This window comes from Gavia stellata, chromosome 1 (genome assembly GCF_030936135.1).
Source record: "Gavia stellata isolate bGavSte3 chromosome 1, bGavSte3.hap2, whole genome shotgun sequence".
NCBI lineage: Eukaryota > Metazoa > Chordata > Aves > Gaviiformes > Gaviidae > Gavia > Gavia stellata.
Genome location: NC_082594.1, coordinates 82,522,613 through 82,533,593, shown reverse-complemented (window position 1 = coordinate 82,533,593; position 10,981 = coordinate 82,522,613).

Sequence of the window (10,981 nt, the reverse complement as noted above, 5' to 3'; positions counted from 1 at the left end):
TCCACTTCTTCCAACACACACATGAAGCCAGTGTGTAATTGAGTACCTCGCTGCCAAAGAGTCCTTGCTGAAGTTGTACATCGGGTCATCTCTATCACGTTGTAGCAAAATACAAGCTACCTTGAAAGACAAGTGAGCTCTACATACTAACCATAACGCTGCCCCTCTTAAGTTGTGATTTTTTCTGTATCTTACTTTTTAAAGCGTAACTTTTTAAAGAAACTATTTGTGACTACTTCTTTTGTAAGTCTCCATGGACTCTCCTTCATTCCCCTGTAGCAGACTTCTTGCAGCTGCTCCCTTCAGTTCCTATTCAAAGTAACACCTTGATTTCTTTTCAGACGCCAAGGAGACTTTTAAGTTTCTTCTTTCTGGATGAACTACACATGACAGAGTAGAACGCATCAGCTCTTGCACAATGGGACAGTGGAAACTTGATGCCATCCTCCCTCAGATACAGTTTAAAAACTGGATCTTAAAATTTGTCATCTCTCACATCCAGACATAGGTTTTTTTGTATCTTTTGCCAACGAATCTCACTGTTAACACCAAAGGATTTCTAAGAGATATCATTTGTAATGACAGTACAATTCAGTAACTAAAATGTAAGTGACATGACAGTCCTTCATTAAGGACTTCATTAAGTAGGAACAACATCATTTTGTAGCCAGGCCTTGTTTAGCAACAACTTGTGTCACTCCTGCATCCCACTGCCACATCAAGAGGCAATGGTGACTCAAAGAGCCCTGGTGACAAAAAGCCACCACCCTTCTGAAACAGGTAACCTTTGCAATCGTGTCTTTAAGAAGTAACTCAATCCTCAGAACACACTTTTTGCTGATGGTTTTGAGTGGCTGCAGAGCTGCACAGTTTCTCTACTGTCATTTCTCTGTGCCTGGACCACCACCTGCCATGAAACAAGGCACAGCTGGTGAAAGCCTTCCTTCACCTGCATCCTTCTGATGCAGCCATGAGAAAGTCGCACTCCCAGCAGCCTGCCTCCAGGGAGAGCAAACCACGATGGCCCTCCGAACCTTTCCCCTCCTCCTTCAAAGGCCAAGCAAAACCCTCCTCTCCTGCCACGAGCCCTACGGGGTGACAAGAGCCATGGGAGGCACGGGCTGGGCCCCAGCTAAGAGCGGGAAGGAGGTGGTGTGGGGCACAATTGGGAAGCTTCAGCCTTGCTCTGAAAGTGCAAGAGCTTCATTTAAGTGACCTGAACTTTCGTCCATACAAACATGAGTTTGCATTTGGCAGTGTAAGGTTTAAATTAAAGCAAAATGCCTCCCGCCCAGTTCTGGTCTCTGGGTCACCATCCTCTGTTAAGGACTTGTGGGTTAGGCATTTGTCCTTAAGCGTGGGGCAGCCGCTGAACTGAAATGTTTGTTGTCCGTGACATCTAGCCCTGAGCCCCAATAGTAAGTTTTGAGCTGTCTTCACCATGACAAAAGCTGTTCCCTTGCTGCCAGCCCTTGGGGCCTGCTTCCCTAGAGCAGCTGTAAGATGCTGTAGTTAGACCTAGCATGGCCTGTTACAGCCTCCACATAGGGACTGCCCTAAATCAATCACAAAAATGTCACTGGCAAAGAGATCAAACCTCCGTATTGTTTGTTACTGCACATTCCCTTTTATCTGTTAAAAAGAGGATGCCGTTCACTTCCCTTCAGTCTCATCTCCCAGTTCCTCAGGAGTTTATAAAACCCTGTTGTGATTTTCTTTTGTTGTTGCTGCTGTTGCATTTTCCTCCACCTTCCCCCTGCCAAAAACCTCCGGGAAGGCAGCCATCACACTCTTCTGCTCTATTTCCTTTTATATTTTCCTCTGTGTGTGTGTCTGTGTCTGTGTGTGTCTCTGCATGCGCTGCCTGTATTTTCATTAATATTTGCTGTCTGTTGAGGACGAAAGTTCTTCTCAATTTACTGGCATATTTACCTCACGTGCTCTGCTGCACAGAGAGTCATAAAACAGTGTCTTTCTCCATTCAAACAATGCAAACTTCATCTGACACCAAATTTGCCTTGCCACCCCTCTACGTCTTCCGTTATTCGCTTGGTGCACAAAACAATTTGCAGATTTACAGATGCATAACACTATGATCCTTTAATATATTTCCCGGCTGCCTGGCCCACCTTCCTTCTCTCTCCTCCACCCCGTAGCTTGACTACCACGAACTCTGAAGAGCCGACGAGCTCAGTGCTCCTTCCCCCCTTACTGCGGCAGGCTTTGAGAGCTGCAAAGCAGCGAGCAGAAGCAGAGAGCCAGGGCAGCCTCTGTGCCACCCCTCCCTCTGCGGGGACGCGCAGTCCCTTCCCTCAAGAGGCGGTGGCAAAGGGGGACAAGCAGGGAAAAGGCACATTAGTTCCAAGGCGCACCTCTTCCCCTAACACCGCCCAAGGCACTGAAGCTAAACACTTCCACTATATACAAGCACAGGCCTGCAGGCACAGTCTTGCTCTGTTTATGTGCTTTATGAAGCTCTTTTTCCTACTGCAGTCTTGGCTTCTTTGATAATTTTCTTAGTTGGTTTTATTTAAACCGATCTCTTCCCTCTTGCCACGCTAATCATATTTGACTCTTGATCTCCTCTTCTACTGACTCCTCACACAACATGAGCCAGGCACACATTCGTTTCATCACGCTCTGCTTGCTTGGGCAGCGTCCCGTGAACACTGTCTGTTATCCTTCTCCACTGCTCCACTCCCAATTCACTCGCACGCCGCACCCCTCTCACCAGCCTCAATCCCTCACCTGCTTCCACCTTTTGCGATTCCCTCTCTTGAATGAACCTCATTACTCACAAACCAATTCAGTATCTGTCCCCCAAGCTACACCTTCTCTGAAAGGGCTCCCCTTCACGGAGGTGCCAGAGCTGTTCCAGGTAAGATGAAGACAGCTGGAGTGCTTCCTCTCTAACAGGGAATTAAACTGCAGGAGTTTCCTTCTCAGCTCAGACTTTATCAAATTATTCCAGGTCCTGAGTCATCTGTGGATGAATTCATCAGGGTCTGCCTCATCATTTAGAAGGAATAAAATGTGATTTCAGAAATTCTAAACAGGCTTTTAGAGACAAATTGGCAGCATCCTTCGGTCCTTGACTGGGAGAAATGGCAACTCCAGTTTAGTCTATCATCTCTTCCTTCGCCTGCCTCCCCCAAACACGTGAAAGTGCGCCATACACGCACCCATTATCAGGGCTTATTCTATAAGACATCTGCCTTTATTGCTTCCACAAGAGGACTGCAGGACTGGGTGCTGAGTGGGATAGGGCAGAGGGCTAGGAAATACTGTAATTCACGGCTTGTCCTCCCAACTAGCTGAAGGGAAAACAGAATTTGAAAGCCAGTTAAACACCAGAATAAGAAAAAGAAGAAAATCCGTGGCTGAAAACGGTGTCGGGAGATACTACTTAGCTCCCAAATAACATCAGCTGTTCCTGGGTTCCCTCCTCCCTTCCCAGGATGATGAAACTTCATTCCAACACCATTTGAATAGATAAAATACATCTTAAATATGACAGTAACATATTCCATATGAACAAGTTCAGCTGAGAGTCTGTTATGCTGAAATTCATCATAAAAATCACACATCATATTTACCAAGTGGTATATGAAAGATTAAGCTAAGGATAATATTGAAATATATTCCAAGTATTGCAAATTAAATATAGATCAAGGTTTGCAAGAATTTATATGCCTTATTGATCCTGAGATTTTACCGATATAAACTTTCTAAAGACAACCATTACTTTAATACATACTTCTGCTGCAGAACCACATGCAGGCAACCATCGGAGAAAATTTTCTAATCACTATGTGCTTTGGGAAGGCCTGCCAGCATCCCGAGAGAAATGTGGCCACATCTTCCACCGACAAAGCAACCAGACACCTGATCTTCACTTTTTGCTCAAACAGAGCAAATTTATTCAACTTGATGGGAGTGAGAATGTCCATGAGTTACCATAACTTGTTGCATGCCTCCTCTTAGTTACATTCAGTTGGAAAATGCTACTGCTTATTAAGTCTAAGTACTCACCTAGGAAGCAAATACAGGACACCAGTTTAATCTGTAGTTGAGAAACAGGCAAAACAGGGCAAAAATTATTGTAAGGGAGCCAGTTAACAAGGCTAACTGTTAACAAGGCTCACTTTTTATTATAAGACTTTGAGCCTGGTAGCTTTTTTTTACCTTGTAAGTAAACACGAGATGCATAAGCAAAGCAAATAGCAGGAATGAAAATGCACTGCTTTGGGAACATAACAAGCATTTTGAGTCCCAAAAACGTCAGTAGGGTGAAATTCCAACACTCATTCTAAGTACACCATCAGTTATGCTACTGGGCCACATTTCATCCCATATATTCTTAAGAAAAAAATTGAGTATTATCAGCTGTTAAGATACTGGTCTGAGTGCATATTGCTAGCCCAGTTAAAATGTTTTTAACTCATTTACCTGGAAGCAATGGGCAGAGCGAACTTGGGCAGAGGAGAGAAACTAAACCCTCTATTAGCATATGAAAAAGCAGGAAAACAGGATCTGCCAGAAAAATATCCAATTTGTACTTTCACTGAATTCAGTGCATAAGAAATGTCTCCCTGCTTCCTCAGCACCAACTCAGATGATCTAATTAGTTTGAAGTCATTGGACCAAAGTTAATTAGGGAGAAAGAAAGAGGTGTGAGAGGATACACGGGTGTATCCTTTCATTACTCCATTCATATAGGAAGAGACATAAAGCAAAGTCCAAGAAAACTAACCCAAAATCTGGGAAATCCCAAGCTCAGTCAGGGTCAGGCAAGTGAAGAAGAGTACAAGGACCTCGTTAGGTCATGCAGGGAGGGAATTAGGAAGGCGAAAGCCCAGCTAGAGCTCAACCTGGCCACGGTCGTGAGGGACAACAAAAAAAGCTTCTATAAATACATTAACAGCAAAAAGAGGGCCAAGGAGGATCTCCATCCTCTACTGGATGCGGCGGGGAACCTTGTCACGAAGGATGAGGAAAAGGCTGAGGTACTTAATGCCTTCTTTGCCTCAGTCTTTAACAGCCACACCGGGTATCCTCAGGGTATCCGTCCCCCTGAGCTGGATGACAGGGATGGAGGGCAAAATAGGCTCCCCATGATCCAGGAGGAAGCAGTTAATGACCTGCTATGCCACCTGGACACTCATAAGTCTATGGGGCCTGATGGCATCCACCCAAGGGTGCTGAGGGAACTGGCGGAAGAGCTTGCCAAGCCGCTCTCCATCATTTATCAACAGTCCTGGTCAACGGGGGAGGTCCCAGATGACTGGAGGCTTGCCAACGTGACGCCCATCTACAAGAAGGGTCGGAAGGAGGATCCGGGGAACTACAGGCCTGTCAGCCTGACCTCGGTGCCGGGGAAGGTTATGGAGAGGCTCATCTTGAGGGCGCTCACGGGACACGTGCAGGTTACCCAAGGGATCAGGCCAAGCCAGCACGGGTTCATGAAAGGCAGGTCCTGCTTGACCAACCTGATCTCCTTCTATGACCAGGTGACCCGCCTAGTGGATGAGGGGAAGGCTGTTGATGTTGTCTACCTGGACTTCAGCAAAGCCTTTGACACTGTTCCCCACAGTATTCTCCTAGAGAAGCTGGCGGCCTGTGGTTTAGACAGGTACACTCTTTGCTGGGTAAAAAACTGGCTGGATGGCCGAGCCCAGAGGGTTGTGGTGAATGGGGCGAAATCCAGCTGGCGGCCGGTCACAAGCGGAGTCCCCCAGGGCTCGGTTTTGGGACCGGTCTTGTTTAATATCTTCATTGATGATCTGGATGAGGGGATAGAGTGCTCCCTCAGCAAGTTTGCAGATGACACCAAGTTGGGAGGGAGTGTTGATCTGCTTGAGGGTAGGAAGGCTCTGCAGAGGGATCTGGACAGGCTGGATCGATGGGCTGAGGCCAACCGGATGAAGTTCAATAAGGCCAAGTGCCGGGTTCTACACTTCGGCCACAACAACCCCAGGCAACGCTACAGGCTTGGGGATGAGGGGCTGGAAAGTTCCCCTGCAGAAAAGGACCTGGGGGTGTTGATCGACACCCGGCTGAATATGAGCCAGCAGTGTGCCCAGGTGGCCAAGAAGGCCAACGGCATCCTGGCTTGCATCAGAAATGGTGTGGCCAGCAGGAGCAGGGAGGTGATCATGCCTCTGTACTCGGCTCTGGTGAGGCCGCACCTCGAATACTGTGTTCAGTTTTGGGCCCCTCACTACAAGAAGGACATTGAGGTGCTGGAGCGTGTCCAGAGAAGGGCGACGAAGCTGGTGAGGGGTCTGGAACACAAGTCTTATGAGGAGCGGCTGAGCGAGCTGGGGTTGTTTAGCCTGGAGAAGAGGAGGCTGAGGGGAGACCTTATCGCTCTCTACAACTACCTGAAAGGGGGTTGCAGAGAGGTGGGTGTTGGTCTCTTCTCCCAAGTGACTAGTGACAGGACTAGAGGAAATGGCCTCAAGTTGCGACAGGGGAGGTTCAGGCTAGACATTAGGAAAAAGTTCTTCACTGAGAGAGTGGTGAAACACTGGAATAGGCTGCCCAGGGAGGTGGTAGAGTCACCCTCCCTGGAGGTATTCAAGGAGCGTGTGGATGTGGCATTGTGGGATGTAGCTTGATGGACATGGTGCTGTGTGGTGTTGGGTGGGTTGTGGCTTGTTATTGTTGTTGTGTGGCGTGGGTTTTGTGGTTGTGTTTTTTTTTTTTTTGGTGTTTTTTTTTTTTTTTTTTGTTGTGGGTTTTTTGATGTTGTGTGTTGTTTTGTTTTTTTTTTGTTTTAGTTTTGTTTTTTTTTGTTTTTTTTTTTTTTTTTTTTTTTTTTTTTTTTTTTTTTTTTTTTTTTTTTTTTTCCCCCCCCAGGTTGGACTCGATGATCTTACAGGTCTTTTCCAACCGTACTGATTCTGTGATTCTGTGGTCCCTGCTATGAAAAGGCATGTTAATAGTTTGTGTCCTAATGCCCATGAGACACCTAGGACCATTTTTCAAGGCCTTATCATGAGGGTTATGATTTGATTCCAAAACCCAGCAGTCCAGCAAAATCCTAGGAGCAGGGGCTGACTGGCCAGGTAACAAGCTAACAGGTAAGACACTGTTCTGTGAACCAGTCCCCCATGGCAAGATGCCACTGGCTGTCCTTGGAGCACGGACGCCAGCAAGCCCCACGCCATGGAATCAGGAATTACTGCTTGGGTTCAGAGGAAGCTCAAGAAAAAGCCTGAAGCTGCTGATTTTGAAAGTATCAGGAAAGATTATTTTAGAATATATTTCAGCTATTGCTAAGTGTCATTCCTTCAGGGTTCATTTTCTTAATACCCCGAAACTGTGCGCTGTAACAGAACAGATGAATTATCCATTTTTTAACCTTCCTTGGCAATAAGGAGAAATGAGACCTGGATCCCACAAGGACAATGTCTTTATAGAGGCCACTCAGTCATATTTCTGAGACGTCTAGTCATGAAGTTTTGAAAGCTCCCTGAAGCTGAAGAACACACTTTATTTACATCTAGCAAGATGAGCTAGCACAGGCCCTGGTGACATCAAAGTGGCACCAACAGTGACCTCCCTTCGTGGCGGCCACGCACCTGCAGCCTCTAACAAGCCATGAGAGGTGTGGGGAAGACAACAGGGGTGCGGCATGGCCTGGAGATGTACTCTGTAGGGGTGGAAAGTAAATAACTAGGTGCAAAGGTTTTAATTCTTCATTAAAACAAACACACACACAAAAATAAAACAACCCCCCCCCCAAACAACTCCGGTGGAGTACAGAACTGTTCTTCCCTGACTGCCCGCAGAGCTGTTTTCCCAAATACAAGGGCACTGAAGTACAGTGTTGCATTTGTAGATTTCTCTCCAAGAGTTTGCCTTAAGATAAGGATAATTTGTCTCATATTGGATGAAATGTTTGTATTTCCAGACATGTCTTTTGATGCTTTTATGCTTCAGTTTGCTGGGTAGAAGACCAGAAGTCCAGTTACAACAGTATCAAGCCGTATCAAATACAGCAACATCACTGTATTACTTTCCAAAAAGGTATGTGTTCGAAGCCCTTGAATCAATTCTCTATTGATTACTTACAAATGGCAGCTGTTTTATAATAAAAGCAATTTGGAGAGTCTTCATTTTTCTCTGAATAGATATATACTTTCCTAATTGAGATTTTTAAAATCTTCCCTTCCAAAACTCATCTTTCATCTGAAAATGATACCTAAAGTGTATCTAAGATGCAAACTCCACCCCCCTGCCAGCCTGCAACCCCGTATTTAAGCTGCTGTCCTGAGTTGCGTGAAGTCATGCAGACATGCTGCACAGAAAAGAAAAAGTGCAAGCATGGAATACCATCAGCAAAATTTTTATTTCTAAGTTAAGGGGAACAGTTGAATGATGCACCAGAAGAGATAGTAATCTTGGGCATTCTGTATTCTTCTACTTTCCTGGAGCAGTAGTAAAGCAGGGAGACATTTTTCCTTGGAAAGTAATGACAAGCTGAAATATTCCTTCAGGCACTGCATTCCTCATTTCTCTTTTTATCAGACAGCAGGATTTATTTGGTTTAGCTGGGACTAAACTTGTTATAGTGGCATCAATGACAGAAATGAGAGGTAGACAGCAGAAGAGAAATTGTGGAACCTCTCTGCATAATAAAATAATTTGACTTATAATGCACCCCCGACACACCTGCCATGGGGGTTTAGGTTACTGTGACCTTCAGCAGATAGATGCACCTCAGAAAAAATAAATCAACAAACAATAATGAAATAATCACTTTTAAGAACTGCAGAAGTTCTAAAGCATCTCATTATTTTGCATCCTGCCAGATATCTTCCTATACTTAAAATGAAAACCAAAAGGAGATAGATTTAAGCAGAGATAAAGCCGACTCCATAGCTTCCCCCCCTCCCCCCTTCTTTTTTAACTTAAAGTAAAAATGCATTCCTGAGGAAACTTCTGATAGTAGATCTCTATCTGCTCATAAAACAGCGTAATGAAAGTCAGTGGCTGGGTGGCTGGGAACGATAGTTAGATGAATTCAAATGAAAAATGGGGGACACATTTTTATCATTATAAAACAGGTAATTAGCCAGGGGAATCACTTTAAGACATCAACTCAAAGCTGGAGGTCATTAAAAAAACATAGGTAAACCAAAAAATATAGGCTCAATGAAGAAACTTTTTAATTGTGCAAGAAGCCAAACCAAAAGGTCAAATTAGTTCAGAAACTTTACCAGGTGATCCATGATGGCTTAAACAAAAAGAAGATAAGATGATTTAAGACATTCTGAAGGTAGGTCAGCATGGATCTGTGGGAAACAGGCCAGTCTTTCTTTGCTTCAGACCTAATCTGAGTTAAAATTTAACAACTGCACATCTGAAAAATTGTGCAGCTCCCAGAATTAGTAGGTGGCTCCAGGGGAAGCATGGAGAAAAACAGTGAAGAGAAGGATGGTTATTTCCCAGGTAGAATATAGACCAGTCAAAAGGGAATAAAGCAGAGAAATGGAAGTTTCAAGAGAAATTCAAGTTACACTATGCCGCTGAAAAGAAATAGGCTTGACTAGTCTTTGTTAAACAAACACTTAGAGAAGGAACTTCTAGAGAGGATGCGATGGTGGAATAGGAAGGAAATCCTAGTTCAGTGAGCTTTCATCTCTCAAAAATATTTATATATCATAAATCCTGATAAGCAACACTGCAAATGTTTCAGTTCAGATTCCTCCTCCTTCTAGGCACAGAGTTACAGAATGGCTGCAAATATAAACACCTTACTCAAAGACTATCAATTTTTCCCTCCATACAATCTGCAACCCAATTTTAGAGGCTGCAATGAAGAATCCCAATATTGCTTGTCCCCACAATTGCTAAAGCTTGTCCATGGCTACTGCCAGTTTGCTCTGCTTGAAGGAACAAAATAGCCCTTGCCCATGCCCTTCTGATGCCACCTGAAAATAATCATCCAAACATTCATTTCAGACTTTTTCCAAACACTTCAGATCTGCCACGCAAACCCAAACATCTCCAAATTACTTTCTGCCTGGAAATCAGACAAACCCACTGGATTAAACTCAACTCTGTTTAAGGCAAACCAGCTGGAAGCTGAGTTACTTTGAGTTTGATTATATAGCATAATTGAGCCCTTAATAGCCATACACAAATACTACCCATTACACAGAAAAACATATGAGCTTCTGAATTTCATGTCATTTCTTCTAATGTCATCTTATATTCTAAGCACAGTAATATTTTCAAGAAAGATGGTACTGACAGCACTAGTGCATCCGGATAAAAAGCGTAAGTTTCCTGTTATTATTTTGCAGATACAATATTTGTCAACTCATTGGAAAGCTTTCATAATGTTCCTGCATTAGCTATCCCTTCACACTGTAAAATTACTGTTAATATAACAGACCTTCTGCTTCAGTCTGCACTTATTCTTCCCTATTTTTCACGAAATTTGAGCAGATCAATGTAATGTTGCATGAAAATAAACCAAACACTGTGCTAATTGAGACAGTGAAGCACCCTTTAGCTGAATGTCAAGCATTTTTAGATTTCTTTTTTCATCAAAAATATTCTTTATTCTAACGTGCCCTACGTTACCTCTTTTACTCAAACGTATCACGTTGCATTTCTGCCATATTGAAGCTGCTGAAAGAAACAAGTCAAGAAATGTTCCAAGCAAAATACTATCATTTCATGCTAAATATTTTAAATAAAAAAATACAACTGTGGAATACAAAGCCCAAACAAAAAAGCAGTCCCATGCCTAGAGAATGTCTATCGTACGCTTCTGCTACAGGAAAAGGAGCCTGAGCCGAGGCAGGCCAAGAGGGGCTGAGGCTGATGAAGAGCTGCAGCTTCGACTGTGGTCAAGTGAATGAACCTTCCTGCTGATTGAGAGCAGTGCAGACAAACGCACCTCACTTCGTTTCCATCTTTAACTCTGACGTCAGAACAACAACAACAACAAAGCCCCCAAAAC